The sequence below is a fragment of the Lagenorhynchus albirostris genome, chromosome 7 (genome assembly GCF_949774975.1).
Source record: "Lagenorhynchus albirostris chromosome 7, mLagAlb1.1, whole genome shotgun sequence".
NCBI lineage: Eukaryota > Metazoa > Chordata > Mammalia > Artiodactyla > Delphinidae > Lagenorhynchus > Lagenorhynchus albirostris.
In genome coordinates, this window is record NC_083101.1 from 6,870,419 (window position 1) to 6,887,231 (window position 16,813).

At 58.4% G+C, this 16,813-nt stretch overlaps 1 long non-coding RNA gene across 1 annotated transcript; it reads right to left on the bottom strand.

Moving 5' to 3' along the window:
* Positions 1-4,946: 4,946 nt before the first annotated feature.
* Positions 4,947-14,048, bottom strand: LOC132523287 (uncharacterized). The gene is made up of 3 exons (XR_009541461.1): positions 13,823-14,048; positions 6,344-6,517; positions 4,947-5,108 (listed from the first exon to the last, which is right to left on the bottom strand). It is a non-coding gene; the product is annotated as an uncharacterized LOC132523287 (long non-coding RNA).
* Between the last annotated feature and the right edge of the window lie 2,765 nt (positions 14,049-16,813).

The window sequence follows — 16,813 nt, forward strand, 5'->3', positions numbered from 1 at the left end:
GGAGGGCTGCAGGCTACACCCCTCGTCGTCATACTGATGGGGAAGCTTCAGGGCCCCAAGTGAACTGGGACAGGCCCCTTTCCTTGCTAAAGGCCTTACCTCCATAGTTTCTCTGCCTCTGCCATTATTATCCCCATTTTGCCGATGAAGAAACTGAGGCACAGAGGCCAGAGCTCTCAGCCCACCAGGCAGCAATGGGTATGGATTCAGGTTTGTTTGTTAATCTTTTTTTTTTTTTCTTTGCGGTACACGGGCCTCTCACTGTTGTGGCCTCTCCCGTTGCGCAGCACAGGCTCCGGACGCACAGGCTCCGGACGCACAGGCTCAGCGGCCATGGCTCACGGGCCCAGCTGCTCCGCGGCATGCGGGATCCTCCCGGACCGGGGTACGAACCTGTGTCCCCCGCATCGGCAGGTGGACTCCCAACCACTGCGCCACCAGGGAAGCCCTGTTCCTTAATCTTAACCATGACTTTATGATGTGTACCTGCCCTAGGGGGTTGGGTGCTAAAGGTAGGTAGCAGGACTGATGGGAAAGCCCCAGGTCCATGTGGTCCAAGAGTCTGAAGGTGGGGTCAGAGCTGCAGGTGGCCAGGCCACAGCCCCAGCTGAGCCACTGGACCCTCCTATTAAATGCAGCACTAGGCTGAGCAGATCTGCCCTCCCGTCCTGGGAGGACCAACCTGGGCCCTGAGTGGGAAGCGGGCACGGGTGACCCTGGGTTGCTGCAACAAGGCCTCCTCAGAACCTTGCAGTAGTTAAAAGCATACAGACATTGCCCTCCAGCCAATAACCTAGCACCGCCCACACCAGTTCCTTTGTTGGGGGGTGGTCAGATGCTGCTTCCAGGTTCCAGAATGATGTGTGTGTGTGTGTGTGTGTGTGTGTGTGTGTGTGTGTGTGTGTGTGTGTGTGTGTGTGTGTGTGTGTGTGTGTGTGTGTGTGTGTGTGTGTGTGTCTAAGGAGTTCCAGAGCTGTGGCCAGGGGCTGAGGTCCTCCTCCATCCATCATCCCCCTGGTCTGGTCTGGCCTGGTCAGACCACTCTCCGGTCCTGGAGGATTTGGATGTGTCCCCCAGGTCCTGCCTCAAGTGAAGGGCAGGACACTCAGTGCAAGGGACACACACACAGTTACTCTCACTCACCCACCCCACAGGCTGTCCCAGAAGCGGGCTCATGACACGCCCCAGTCATGCCCATCCCCCCTCCGGCCTTGGGGTGCAGGCCCCTGCCTGCCCTGGTCACTGTTTGCTAGGTACCCTCCCTGCGTCCTTCTTCTGTTCCCACATTTCCGCTGCTCAACACTGACTATAAGCTGAGTTCAGACGCCTTTGCCTGCAGTCAAGGCCACCATGACCAGACTCAGCCCCTCTTTCTGGAAGATTCAGCACATCCCGAGGTACCACATGCGGTTCCCCTTGCCCTTCTCCTCTCCGTGCCTTTGCTCAAGCTGTCCCTGCAGCCTGTCCCCACCTTGTCCCAACACAAATGCCTGACCTCCTGTGAGCCTGCTCCCCGGGCTGCCCTCTGTCTCAGGGGACAGCCCCTGACTCTGTCCTTGCAGGAGCTGCAGCCTGGTACTTCCCTGTAGACCACCACTTCTTGGTCTACGTCAGCCCCACACCATGACACACCAACTCCTGTCCTCTGGACCTCCCCAATCACGTCCAAGGCCAGCCTCCCCTCTGTCTCAGAAGCCGCTGCCCCGGGCCAGGCTGCCCTCACTCTCCTGGGACCTTGATACCACTCCTGTATCCACTCTTGTCCCCTACAGCCCAAGTGAACTTTGCGGATCTGATCTCCTCACTCTGCTCTATAAAACTTCCAAAGCTTCCAGTCGCCTCTAGGACAAGGGCCTTGGTCGCCCACACTGATCCTCTCTTGGGCCTTCAGGTCTGTATCTTTGGGACCCCCATCCACGCCATCCTCACTCCCTCCACCAGTCACTCTTCCCTTCGTTAGTTAGACCCTCCGGTCCTCAGGCACCCCTCCTCCCTCCTCCGGGATCCCTCCTATGATCTCTGCAGAGATCAGGCCGTGGGGACCAGCCCTTTCAGCCTCTGTACAGTCCCCTCCCAGCCCACCGCCCTCTTGTCATCATTTACTGCATTATTCAGAATGGCTTGCGCAGCCTCAGCCTCCCCTGCAGGACTGTGAGCCCCGTGTGGACCCGGCTGTCTGTCTTGTTTGTCACTGTGACCCCAGCACCCTCCCCATAGGCCCCCTCACTGGGTTTGCTTTTCAGCTTGACTCCACCCCAAGGCAGGAGAAAGGGGGCCCGAGGTCCCTTCTGCCCTGCTTCCGCCCTTCTCTCCAGGAACCCCTCCCTGCAGAGGCCATAGGGTTTTCAGGGTGGCCCTCCTTGCCCCTCCCACAGTGATCACCACCCCGACAAGGGCAAGTCACCAGGCTGCTGTGGGCTGGAGAGCACCCTGCCCCCCACTCCCCAAGCCCCAGTGCCTTGCATAGCCCTGGGTTGGTGATACTCGAGGGGGCGCTGCTCTCAGCTCAGGCTTGGCAAGACCAGGATGGGTGGCCTGGGGGCAGGTCGAGCGGGAGCACCCCCGCCCCCAGCCAGGGGCCTGGGAGAGGAGCCAGAGGGGTGCAGGGAGGGGCTACAAGGGTGGCAGTGCCCTATTCCACATCCATTCCCCTCCCAGAGACCCCTCACCCCCAGCTGGCTTCCGCCACTCCAGCTGGCCCAGTCTCTCCCCGCACTCCCCTCGCTGATCCCACAGTCTGCCCCTTCCCCCCCTTCTGCCTTCCCTCACCCCTCTCTCCTGCTCACCTTCCCTTTCCCTCCCCACCCCTTTCCCTCCCCCTCCCCCTCTCCATTCCCTTTCCCCATCCTCTCCTCTCTTCTGCCATCCTCTCCTCTTTTCTCTGAGTCCTTCTCCCTCGCCTCCTTCCTTTCTTCTTCCTGGGTTAAAAATAATCAACTTTCTGGGAAGCAGCAGCTCCTGCTGAGCCGCCCTCCCCACACTTGGGAGCCCCTGAGAATAGCTTTCTGCGGTTCTCAACTCGAGCCCCTCCTCTCCCCCACCCACCGCCCCTCTCCCCGCGAGCTGACTAATAAGCCCGGGCCGGCAGCAAAGCCAGCTAGGCTAGAAAGGCTTTAACCACTTCGTGCCCAGACGGCGGGATTGGCGCTCGGCCCCCTGCAGGCCGGCCGGGATGGGGACCCCGAGTCGTGGGCAGCCCCGGAAGCCGGCCAGGCAGCGGCCAGACCCGAAGCTCTGAGCCGCACGTAGTAGACGCTCAATTAATTTTGGTGCTTCGATGAACTTTGACCTGTGACCACCAAACCGGCTCCTCCAGCTGCTTTTGCAGCTAACTTGGGGCTTGGAGGCAGCGAAGCGACATCGCAGACACCCAAGGGATAGGGAGGGGCTGATACTTTGGGGTCACAAGGAGGGTGTGACTGGGCCGGTGAGTCTCCCTCCCCTTGGCCTGGCAGACTCCTTGCCCCCCCCCCCGGCGCTGGGCACTGCCTGAGGGGGGCCAGGACTGTGCCCTCTACAGTGTGGGCCAAGGGCAGGGAGGGGCTGAAAACCGTCCTGGGATCCAAGAACGTCCACCGCTGGTCTGGTCTTCAGTGATCTTCTTGCAAAAGGGGAAACTGAGTCCCGGAGGAGGCAGTACGTCTCCGGGTTCCTGCCGCAGACCTTAAGGGATGCAGGGCCACCCGAGACCCTCAGCTCCACCACAGGGGTTTCTACGGGTGTAAGGCTGCGGGGTGGCGGGGCGGGGGACATCAAGGTCAAAGGTGAGGGGTAGGTGGGGAGGGAAAGAACTCAAATCCTGCGAGGACCCCGCCGGCTCCGCCCACTCCGCTAGGTCCCGGCATTACCTCATCGCGGCGCGTGCCCATTGGCTGGTTCCCCCGGAGGCCGGCCCAATGCGGCGAAGCTCGTTAACCCTTCCCGCCCCGCGGACTCAGCCTTGGCCGTGCCAGTTGTCCCCGCGGCCCCACACGGCCTTCGGGAGTCCACGGGCCACGGAGACCGGGAAGGGCACTTGGGGGGCTGGCCTGCAGGCAGAGAGCTCAGTGGTTAGAGCACAAGTCAGTCAGCCTCTCTCGGGCCCCATCCTCCTACAGGCTGTGTGACCTTGGGCAAACAACCTCACCTCCCTCAGCCTCCTCTACTTGTTTTCTCAGCTGTAAAAAGAAGTGAATGATGTAACTCCTGCCCTTCCTAATTCCTTTCCCAGTATTTGCCAAGTGCCGGGCACACGTGGGCTCCGTGTTCCACATTGCCTCCTCACTGCAAGAGGTACACTTATGATTATGGGTTTTCAGAAGAAGAAAGCGGCTCAGAGCAGAGAAGCGCCTCCCAAGGTCACACAGCACGAAAGTGACAGAGCTGGGATTTGACCCCAAGCCTGTGTGCGTTCTGAGCCTGGATTCCTACCCAATGCAAGATACTGTTTCTGCTGGGAGATGCTGCTTCTCGGAGCTCCTGGTCCCGCAGGAGGGACAGGACTCACATCCCCAGCCAGTCAGACCACACAAGAGGAGCCACTGTGACCTAATAACACCAGTGACAAGCTGGAGAGCCAGGGCCTCCAGGGAGCGAAGGCTTCCTGCAGCAGGAGGGGCTGGAGGTGAACATTCAAAGGGGGAGGCGGGAGGACCCTTGGATAAAGACAGAGGATGGGGGCTTTCCTGGTGGCGCAGTGGTTAAGAGCCCGCCTGCCAATGCAGGGGACACGGGTTCAAGCCCCGGTCTGGGAAGATCCCACATGCCGCGGAGCAGCTAAGCCCGTGCGCCGCAGCTACTGAGCCTGCGCTCTAGAGCCCGCGAGCCACAACTACTGAGCCCACGTGCCACAACTACTGAAGCCCACTCGCCTAGAGCCCGTGCTCCGCAACAAGAGAAGCCACCGCAATGAGAGGCCCACGCACCGCAACAGAGACCCAATGCAACCAAATATAAATAATAAATAAATTTTTTTTAAAAAAAAGGATGGATGTGCAGTGGGGGCACATGAAGTTGGGTCTGGAAGCTCTGAAGAAGCCTGAAGCATCCCCTGTGGCCGACCTCCAGGTCCAGGGTCAGCCAGCCGACGCCGATGTGGAACCCGGGCGGCTGCTCCTCTCTGGGCAACACTGGAGGGCAGGGCACAAGCAAAGGCCACATACCTTGTGTCTAAGTATTTACAAGTTATAAATCAAGCTACCGAACTACTAAATAAAATACGTTCTGTCCTCCTTCCCTGACAAATACACCTTCCTAAGGACAAACACCCCTGGAAGGCTGGGTTTGTAATTAGAAGTCTCGGGCCCCTGGGGTCCATGCTGGAAGTGGCAGCACGAGGAGAGGCAGCCCTGGCCTCCGGTTTCCACTCAGTCCCTCTTTTCTTTCTGCGCAGGTTTTGCTCTTTTCCATGAGGGGCTTTACGAGCTCGGGTGCTGACACTCCAGCCTGCATGAGTAAACTCTGCCCACACCCATTGCAAATAGCCACCTCTTGGCCACCCCTAGGAATTGGGGTGCTCAAACAGGCAGCTCAGACCACCCCCAGGAGGATGGACCCAGGAAGTGGGCTGGGGGGCCTTGAGCAGGGAATTCCATGGTCTCAGGTGCCCAGATCACAGATTCCTGGCCCCATGAGGAAAGGCACAATCAGAAAAGGGCCAGAGTGCCGCTGTCTAGACTGGGACTGGGGTCTGAGGACTGTGCTGTGGTCCCCGGGCACTGCTGCAGACTGGGGTGGCCCAAGCTGGACGCAGCGCTTCCCCTCTTTTTGGAACTTGCCCCTGACCATCGCTTCCAGCCATGCACCTGACCCTGCCCAGTTCCCAGGTGCCATCGCCGACTGCTTCTCCCCAACCCCCAAGCCCAATACTTACCAAGACCTAAGGAGCTTCCCACTTCAAGAAGTCAGCTCCCTTCACCCTGTGCCCACTGCCCCTGCCCCAATCCAGGCTGGGCCCCCAGCTCCCACTCTCTGCTCACCTCCCTGCCCAGTCTGCCCTTTATGTCCCCCAGACAGATCTTTCTAATATGCAAGCATGATTGATCACTTCCTTCCCTCTCTGGCTCTCCAGGCTTTCAGAGTAGCATTCCCAGGCTCCGGATATCTGGCTCCTCTCAGCTTCTCCTCCCCTCCCTTCACCTTCGGTTCTAAGATCCAGCCATTTGGACCTTCTCTCCAGTCTGGACAGCTTTATGTCCTTTCTGCCCCAGGGTCTTCAGGCATGTCATTCCCCTCTCCTAGAACCATGCTTTCCGCTCTTCATTTTGCTAATATCAGCTTAAGAGTCCCCTCCCCATGGGACCCTGCCTGAATCCCCGGATCAGCAGAAGTGACACCGTAATGAGCCGATTCTCTCTGGAGTTACCCATTTCAGGTGTTTCGCATCTGGGCTGTAGGCGCCAGGAGGGCAGACTTGGTCTGTCTTGTTCACTGCTCCATCTTCAGTGCTGGCAGAGTGACTGGCCCAGAGTAGGTGACGCTGCAAGTTCATTGGACAGATGGGTCTGCACTGGGCTAGAAATCGGACTGATGGGAGCTCCTGCGAATGACAGTATCCATTGCACACTGTATACCAAGCCCTGCTTTTATTCATAGTGTATGCTTATTTCTCACAGCCATTTTTGAAATAGGAACTATTATTCTTCCCATTCTACAGAATGAGAACACTGAGGCACAGAGGGTTCAGAGACTTAGGCTCACGGCTGGCAAGCAACAGGCCCAGATTTGAACCTGGGCAGTTGAGTTCCAAAGCTCAACCACCTCCCTCTTCCCATCTAGTCCCAGCTGGGCCAGTACCTTGCTGTGGGTCCCTGGGCCACTGTCTCTACCTCTCTGAGCTGAAGATTTTCTGTCTGTGCAACACAGGGTTGCCAAAGTGGTGATCCCTGAGCTCTCTTCCAGGCTGACACCCTGGGGTCTCATGACGCTTCCTGGCAAGTTCCCCTGATGATCTGCCCTTTGGTGAGTACCTGCTCTCAGGCCCTGTCCCCAGGTCTCAGGCCAAGGCTCTCTGTGGGGGTCCTATGCGTGATGCCCAAGGAGTTGAATGGATGGAGAACAGTTGGGTGTGAGTTAGGCAAGGCAGGTGGGGGTGGTCAGTACTTAGAAGCTGTGGTCAATTTTCCTTTTTTAATCAGTGAGCCCCAGAGGCAGGAGGCAGGGTCCATGGCTCCCCTCACCAACTTGACCCTGTGGTTCTAGAACTCATCTCTATTTGAAACGTTCCACCTCGGACAGGCAGGAGCCCAGAGTACTCGGCTGGGTAACCAAACTGTCTTGTCATCATGGCCAGCTGGTGCTGGGCCTGGCCCTCCCAGGGACTGCACATACCCTCCAAGAGCTGAGCTGCCAGGTACTGGGGTTCAGGCAGAGACAGGAGGCTAGTGGTCCAGGGGGCCTGAGCACGGCAGTCATGCCCAGGGGGCACTTGGAATAGACTCAAGCTTGGGTCCCCATGCCAGAGGGGACACTCCACCACATCTCGGGGACTCATCACAACAGCCCTGTGGGATATGTACCCATTTTCCAGAGGAGGACACTACATGAAGACTCAGAGAGGGACAGTGACTTGCCCAAAGTCACACAGCCAGGAGGAGGAGTCTGAATTTTGCTCTTAATCACTCTGCCCCCTGCTTCAGGCAAAGGTGTTCAAAACACATTCGTAGGGACCTCCCTGGTGGTCCAGTGGTTAAGACTTCACGCTTCCAGTGCAAGGGGCTCAGGTTCGATCCGTGGTCGGGGAACTAAGATCGCACATGCTGCGTGGTGCGGCCAAAAACACAACAAAAAACAAACACGTTCATAGACAGAATGAGTATGAGTGAAGTGATAAGAAAAGTTCTGGAAGAAACTCTGGGACACAAATGCAGGTCCGCGTAAGGGAGTGGTTTTTTGGTTTTGTTTTTGGCCGCACCACATGGCTTGCGGGATCTTTGTTCCCCGACCAGGGATTGAACCCGGGCCACGGAAGTGAAAGGGCCGAGTCCTAACCACTGGACCGCCAGGGAAGTCCCGATGTAAGGGAGTGTTTATAAATGCACATGCGTGCCCCTTCTTCACCATCCCAGCATCCCTCCTTTCCTGCTTTTCTCATGCTGCCTTCATGTATTCACTCCTTAGACTCTAAGCTCCATGAGGGCAGCAGCTGATTCATACCTCATCATGTACCCAGGACATAATTCCATGCCGGGCACACGGAGGTGCCAGTGAACCCCGGTGAATGAAAATACAAGTGACTCCAAGAGCAGCGCGTGGCCGCTCCGTACCCCCCCATTTCCGTGTGCCCTTTCCGTCTCCCCGCTCTGGCCTCTGTTTCTCCATCTCTGCCTATGGGGTGGTGCATGCCACCCTGAACCTGAGCTCAGGTGAGCTGCTGGGCTCCTGCTGGGCCAAGGGAGGGGCCCTAACACCCAAGGGGCAGTGGGGACGAGGGTGGATGCTGTGAGGTTCTACACTCATCTTCCCCATCTCCTTGAAGAAAGCGGGTAACTCAGTTCCTTCCCCGTGTCTGCCTTTCTCCCCTCCTTATTCTCCTGACTCTGGTCACTCTCCAGGAGAGGTCCACCCTCCTTCTCTACAAGTAGCTCTACAAGCTACTTGTCAGGAACCCCAAGCAAACACCCCACCCCCAGGACTTGGCACAAAGTGTCCCAGGGACCCAGTTTGCCAGAAGGGAAGGGCATGACCAGGACACTCAGTTGGGGAAGGGCTCACACAGGGGATGAGTTGCACCTACCACAGCTCAGTTCACTCACAAACTCGGCCCAGCAGGAACCTGGTAGCCCTGAAATAACATCCACTCTGACACTTCTGAGTTTCTGCAAGGCACTTTCAGTGTGATCCCATTTTACAGATGAGAAAGTTGAGACTCCGGAGAGAAGTGACCTCAAGGCTCTGGTGCTGTTCAAGTCACCAAATATTCCTGAGGCACTGGAGGGGTGGTGGGGGTGAGAGGGGGTGGGGGTGGGGAGCATCTAAGACACTGTCCTTCCGCTCCAGTAGCTGTGGTCTGGGTGGGAGTGCGGCTGACCAAAGCCCAGGTAAGTGTGTGTGACCTGAAGGTGAGAGGGCCAGGCCTGGAGTGACTCTACTGGGAGTGAGGACAGCTCCTGGCACAAATGGGGGCAGGTACTCACTTGAGAGGACCTTGATGGAGGTGGGACTGGGACAATGTTGGCCATGGGAGGGGGTCACGGGTCCAGGCGCTAACTGAGCCAGAGTTGGTGCAAGGCCCTGTGCTGGAGTGGAGGAGAGGAGGATGGGTCCCTGCCCTCACCGGAGTGCGGAGGGTAAATGCCATGGCGGGGAAGCAAGATTAGAGTCTATAGGAGCCCAGAGGAGGGGCACCACTGTTGAAAGGTCTGTGTGTGAATGTGTGTGTGTCTGTTGTGTGGCCAGGGTATGTAAGGTGTGCACATTGAATGGTCTGTGTGATATGGGTGGGATGTGTGTCTGCGGCCTATGGCATATGGAGTGTGTACACACGCAAGCATGTGTGTGTGCCTTGGGGTGTGTGTGCCTGTGTGCTGGTGTGTGTGTTGTGGGGTGGTGGTAACTGGGACACTCCCCAGGGGAAGAGCTAAGGAGAGATGGCAGAGGTGTTAACCAGGAAAACGGGGGAGCAGAGGAGGTGTTCCGGGCAGAGGGAGGGAACAGCACATGCAAAGACCTCTAGGCAAGAAGAGGGCGCCCAGAGCACTGGAGTACTTGAAAGAGTTCCAGTGAGGCTGGGGGACGGGTAGGGCGGGTCTCTTTCTCTGATAGCTTGAGGGTGTGCCGGGCAGGAGTGCGGGTGGGAGTTGGGGGGGAGGGGGTGCGCCGAGAGGGTTCAGCCGCACTGACCAGGCGGGAGGGGCGGGCCTGGACCAGGGGCAGATGCTGGGTGGTGGTGGGGCCGCGTTTGCGGAACAGCCAGAGCCCCGGCCATGCGCATCTGGGAAGCTGTGTGGTCTGGGATCCCCGACCTGAGCCTAATCCCGGCTCAGCCGCTGAGAGCAGTAGCTAGAAGGTTCTTAGTTTCCCGTCTATAAATTGGGTCCCGAGATTATATGTCAAAGACCCAAGAAAGAGCCTAAGAACTGTCCACGTTTTCAGTGCAGTCTGTGTGTGTCTCTGGTGAAGGGTGGGGTGGGCATTTGCTAACAAGCTTTCCCAGCACCCCAGGAGGCCGGAGATGCGGAAGATGGCAGCCCTGGCACAGGGCTCAGCTGTTAGTACCTGGCCTGAGGGCACAGAGGAGGGCATGGGGTGGGCGACGAGAGCCAGGATTTCAACCCAGGTGACCGGACTCCAGAATGGCCCTCTCACCTGACTGCGGTAGGTTCATAATCTGGGTCACGCGCTAACAGCTGCCCCAGAGCCTTCACTTTGCATGGTCTTTTCTTATATATCTTATCCTTTTCTTATTTCTTGCTAGATTATCAGTCGTGATTTAGAAATGAGAAAACTGGCCAGGACTCAAACCCAGGCGGACCTGCTCCAGAATGCGCCCCCTTCCCCCACCTTGTATGTATGCAGCCGGTTTTCCCAGCATATGCGGAAACGGCCCTCAACTGCAGGTGGCTAAGAGCCTGCGGCAAGGCAGAAAGGACTTGGGCCCGGAAACTCAGCTCTGCTGCCCACGTGCCGTGTGACCTTGGGTGAGTCTCTTTCCACCTCTGGGCCTGGGTCTGTGCAATTCCCTTACTGAGTCTGGGAAGATTTGTTGAGCACCTGCTAAGTGGCAGATGAGACCGACGTCCAGAGAGCCTAAAGGACTTGCCCAAGGTCAAGCAACCCGCATAATGCGACTCGGATTTGAACCTGGAACCCCAGTGTGTGCCCTTCAAGGCGGCCTACTCCAAAGCCTCCAGGAGTGCTGTCCCCGCCCCTAGCGGCCCGCAGCGCGGGGCTCAGGGGCCCCACGCGGTTCCAGGCCCGGCCAGCCTGACGTCAGGCCGGGGCCAGCGGGGCCTAGCTCTGCACAGACAGACGGCGCGGGCCGGACCGGGGGCGGTGATGACTCAGGGCCCCGAGACGGCCGGGAAGCGGAAAGTTTTGTGCAGATGACATCACCGGGCCGCGAGGGCGGGAGGGGGCCGGCTCCGGAAAACGGCGGCCTGGCGGGCAGCCCGGCCTAGGGCAGGGCGCGGGAGGGCGCGGGCGGGAGGAACGCGGGGTCGTCACGCTCCGCCGCGCCGAAAAATACCGACCCCCCTCACCCCCGGTACCCCGCTCCCAGCCCCCGGCCCGGGATCCAGGCCCTGGAGCCCGATTCCGCGCTTGCCGGCGAGGAGCGGGTTCCACCCGCCTGCTAAGACGCCGCGCTCCCCAGCGCTCCGGAGGCAGCCGCATCCATCCTGCTGCGTCCCTGCATTTTAATTACCGCCGCATTAATATTCATGAGCCGGGACTCGAGGGGGACCGCGGGCTGTCATTTCCCTCGCCCGCGCACCCCCGCACCCCTCTTCCCCGGCTGAGTCGTGGGCTTTTTTCCCTCCCGCTCCCAGCCCCGCCCGCGCCAACAGTTGGTGCACGGCCGATTTGGGGTGTGTGTGAGCGAGCATGAGTGTGAGCCGGTGTGGAGGCCGTGGGCAAGGGTAAGGGCCGGGTGGGGAGGACCTGAACGCGGCATGGGGGGCGGAGTGAGAGGGTGGGATGTGCCCGCGAGGTCTAAGTGTAAACGTGTATGAGTGTGGTTGTGTGCCTGTGTGTCCGCTTGTGTGAACGTGTGTGCCCGAGGGAGCACGGGCCTGCGTGTAAGCCTGTGTGAGGGCCTGTGTGTGTGTGTGTGTGAGCGTTGCCTGTGTTCCTCTGGGCAATCCCAAGGGCTGTGTGTAAGTCTGGGGGAGGCAGCTGTGTGTACAGTCTGGCTTGGGGCTGGGGGAAGGGTCACAGGGTCTGACTGTACAATGGGGAAACTGAGGCCTGGGGAGAGGCTGGGCCTTGTCCAAAGTCACCCGGTGAGTGAGTGGCATGGAGGGCCCAGAACCCAGGGCCTGGGTGTTGGGTGTTTTCTGCTCCCTGCTCTCCTGTGCCGTTGTTTACAACAATGGCAGACAGAAGGTGCTGGAGCTGGTACCTCTCATGTGCTCTCCCCAGCAAACCTGTGCCGCAGGGGCTCCATCAGGCCCCTTTGCAGACAAGGACACCGAGGCAGTGGTCTAGCAGGCGAAGGGTGAAGCTGGAGCCCAGAGATGTCCAAGTCCACAGCCCCTGGCTTTAACACCCATGCCATGCTGCCCCCTGTGGAACTGTTTGTGGGGGTCCCCTCTGGGATGATACCTGAAAGTTCTTCAGGACCGCCAGCGCTGCAAGGGCCCAGGCATCAGAGGGGGTTTCACCAGAAGCGTGGCTGCTTCACCGTGGCATTCCCAGTGCCCCAACTTGCCCCCCCCCGGCTTTGAAGCCTGGCGTGCTCCCCGCCCCAGCCCCCAGCCCAGGCTCATCAGGGGCTCAACAGGAGGTCTTGCTTCACAAGGGAGCAGGCCACAGACTTCAAGGCTCCTGGCCCTCCTCCTTGGGCCTGGGGTCAGGCAATCACTCATTCATTCATTCATTCATTTGTTCATCCAACTGATGCTTAAGTGCCTACTGTGTGCCAGTTACTGTTCTCGACCCTGGGGACCCTCTGAGTTTAGGAGGAACCCATGCCACTGTTCCCAATGCTGGTCATCTCCACCCTGGGGTGGAGGTCTCTGGGCTCTAAGAGGGGATTTTCTGTGCTCAGGCTCACTTGGGGTGGGGGTCTAGGGCACCTGTGCACAGAAGACAGTTTCCCACCCCCGGCCTAGCCACAGAGGTCTGCGTGCACACACAGTGGGTGGGCCAGGCAGAAAAGGGCCGCCGTCTTGGGGCTAACGCAGGGCGGAGCAGACCAGGCTAGGCAGCCTGGATCTTCGCTTCCCTCTCCTTCTGGGATGTGTCCTTCTCCTTCAACTAACCCCAGGGGCTGGCCAATCCGTCTTTCCCTGGGTGAGGCAAGGCCTCCCTCCCTCTCACGTCTACCCTGCCCCAGTCCTGCCCTTCTGAGCACCCAGAACCAGCTGTTTCCTCCTCTCCGCCCACACGGGGCTGGGCTGGAACTCATCTCCCAGCCATATCCCCTGAGTTTTCTCCTCCCCTCCTGGGAACTCTATGGGAACATAGATAAGGGGACAGGAGGGACAGTCTGGGGCTCTCTGGAGAGGAAGCGTGGTTTCACTGGGCTCCACAGGTCAAGTAGGTGTTCGCCCTGTGAATGGTGGGGAGAAGGGAGGAGAGGCATCCCCGGCAGTGGGAATGGCTCAGAGCGATGGCTGAGGCCCCTCTTCCGGGAACCAGAGCAGGCCAAAGGCCCGAGATCTGGGGAGACCAGAGGGATAGATTTTCTCCTAAAGAGCTGGAGGCAGTACAGCCTAGTGGTTGGGACTCCCGGGTGAGCCCACCCTGGGTGAGACTCACACTACCGCCACCACTGTGAAGCTTGGGCAAGACTCTGAGCCCCATTTCCCCATCTGTCCAATGGGGAGAGCAACATATATATATATATATATATATATATATATATATATATATATTTTTTTTTTTTTTTTTTTTTGCTGGATTGTATTCAGATTAAGAGACACTGCCCGTAAAGCACCTAGCACAGTGCCTGGTGCTCCTACATGGGACAGTCTGTCCTCAAGGACAGAGGGAGGCCCCTGGGATAACTGTCTCCATATAGCCCAGAATGGGATTTAAGGCTCAGCCTGTGTCCCACAGTGGGGATGAGTTTGCTAAGGACAGTCTTCTGGGGCGAGTAGGGACAGGCTGAAGCCATCAGTCAGGGGAGGCTCAGGCTCTAGGTAACAGGAGGGTCTCCAAGCCCCACAGCCCCTGGCCTCACCTGTAGATCTCTGAGAAGGTGCTGCCGGATGGCCCATCACTCAAATCGCCGGAAAGCCATCCGTCAGAGGTGGCCTGGACCCACCCATCCTGGCTCAGTCCACTGCAGTCTTCTATGTCTCTGTCTCCCGGCTCTTTCCTTTGCAAATTTCTTTCTTTCTTTCTTTTTGGAATAGACATACATGTACAGGCAAAAGAAAAAATTTTTTAAGGAAGTGCTGCAAAAGTTCACGCAGTACATCCTCACCCGTCCTTCTAGTTTTTTTGCACGTATGTTTCCAGGACATTTCTCTGCCTACAGAACTGTCTTTCTCCAACTCCCGCAGGATCATACCCACCTCTGCTCAAAGACCTTCAGTGGCTCCCTACCTTTATACAGCAAAGGTAGCTTTTCTAAGGCTTTTAGCAACACCACCCCGAGTGTGTTACCTCCTCTCAGGCTGCCATGCCTTTGCCCTTGCAAAGAGCCTCCACCAAAATTCCTCTTCATTGCAGTAAACCAGGCTTCCCTGTTTCTGGGCCTCCTCCCCCAGCTCCTGCCCTCCCTGCCCCCGACCTCACTCCTGGTGCCCTGCAGCCCCGGAGGTTCTTTTATGGTGGTGCTTTTCGCATTTAACTTTCACAAGGGTGTTATTGGAGTCGTGTGTTCTCACTCAACTATGAGTTTCTCGAAGGCTCTCCAGCCACCCCATTCTTAATTTTGTTGCCACCTACCTCGACGTCTTACACATAGTAGGTGCTTCAAATGTTTTATTTTTGAAAACATTCAACTTGCTTTTTCTTTAGGGACTCAGGCTCCAAGCCAGCAGATCAGGGTTTGAATCCTGACTCTCTCATTTCCTAGCTGTGTGTCCTTGAGAAAGTGAATTGACCTCTCTGAGCCTCAGTTACTTCATCTGGAAAATAAAGTCAATAATAAAACCTCCCTCCAAGAGTAACAGTGAGATGACAATGTATGTAAAACACCCAACATCAGCCTGAAGCAGAGCGCCGCTGACACGTTCTACTCATTCGAGTTATTCAGTCTTATTCAGTCTCATTCAGACTTGCCCAAGGCCACCTGTCCAGTTGTGGGCAGCACAGGGACTCAACTCCCATCTCTTCCTACTGCAGTGCGCCCAACTTCCCGCTGATGAGTGAGGCTCACAGGCCACTGTCTGTTTTGCAGATAGAACAGGGTCCAGAGAGGCTGAATTGTGACCCCAGGTCACACAGCCCTGTGAGCAAAGCAAGGATCAGTCTGTCTGCCAGGTCCCTGGTGGGTTCCCCCGGCCACTTCCCCACAGCCCCAGTGAAACCCACCATCCTGATCAGAGCCTCTGGTCCTCCTGGTGGTCAAGAAATCAGCAAAGTGGGCCTCTTGGAGGCCCGGTGGCCCCTACAATTGGGACAGTCAATAAAGCAAAGAGCCCCCACTTGTGGGATGCTCACAGTGACCCCATTATCCCATCTTCCAGGGGCGCTCACTCAGACTCCTGCGGTACAGGGGCTTGCCAAAGGAGGGGTATGGCCAGCATTCTTCCTCCCCCAGCCCTCAGGACCAGCAGGACAGTGGGCTCTTGCCTGGGCTGTAACAGCACTGGGGCTGGAGCTGGGGGCCAGGCGCAGCCCAGGGTCGGGGGTGCTTCCCAGGTCTCGAAGATCATCTGGGGGCCCTTCCCCAGCCCTGGCCCCGCAGAGCCTGCCCAACTGCGTCTCTGAGCCGCACCCAAACTCTTCCCGGCTTTGCCAGGGAGACTGGAAATTTCTGCCCAGCAGCTTCTCTGGGAGGATTTCGACACGGCTCATGGGGGACGGGGAGGAGAAGCCAGGCTGCTGCGAGGCTCAGCATTCTCACGGCTCTGCTTAAGAGGACAGGGAGGGGGGCTTCGCTAGGCCTTGGTGAGTCCTTCAGAAATAACAGTAATAAACAACCAGCTCCAACAACAGCGACTGTGTATTGAGCACTTACTGCCTGCCAGATCCTGTGCTAAGTCAAGACTGGCCTAACGGAACCTTCCAGAGCGCAGGCGAGGCTGGCACTGTTACTAACCCATCTCACAGGTGAGCAAGAGGATCCAGTGGTGAAGGCGGCTGCCCCAGGCTACACAGCTGGAAGCTGAGGCCAAACTCTGGAACCCAGTAGGTGCAGGTCACTAACTGGCTGGGAGCGGGCAGGGCTGGAAGGGGCCCAGGGGAGGCTGGGGTGGGGGAAACACTAGGGCCCCCTAAAGGAAACTTCGATACACAGAAGTTAACCACGGCTCGACCGCGATCTGCAGTCCAGGGGAAGGCCTGCTTGGCCCTGGGGTCTCTGTTAGCATCTAAGAGTGTCCTCTTCCTACACTGAGTCCCCCTGGAGACCTCAAGGGGTCTGGAAACTTCTCCCTACAACCAGTCTTGGTAAACCAGTAATTCCAGACACCTCCCACCCCTGCCCGGCCCTGGGGCTGTGGGCGTCTGACACTGTGAGGTCAGATGCACGGGCCTGCTCACTGCGCTCCGGGGTCCCTGGAAAAGCACCCCAGTCAAATTCAGCCAGTGGCTAAGGTGCCCCTACAGTGTGCCTGGCCCTCAGACCCCAGGGCTGTCAGCAGACCCAAAGTCACAACCCGGGGAGAGGTGTGAAGCGAGAGTCTCAGGCCTTGGGCAAAGGAATGGGGCGGGGGGCGGGGGGAATCAGACACCCCGCAGTGATGACTCTCACTGGGCTCAGGTCCCCCACCCCTTAAACGGGCAAACCGATCCCTTCCCTCCCAGGCAGCTGAGGCTTCAGTGAGCTCCCAGGAACAGCGCAGGGAGGGAAAGGGGCCACACCAGGCCTTGCTCCCCGCTCCCTCGTCTCCCCCACCACCACAACCCCCGCCCCCGGCCGGGCGCCGTTCCCCACCCGGGGCCAGGCCGCCGAGGGCGATGCGAGCAGGGCGCGGCAGCGGCGCGGGCCCAGGCGCCCAGTTCAGCGGAAAGGAATGTCTTGCTCGGCGGGGGAGGCCGCGGCCCCCGAGGCCGTGTA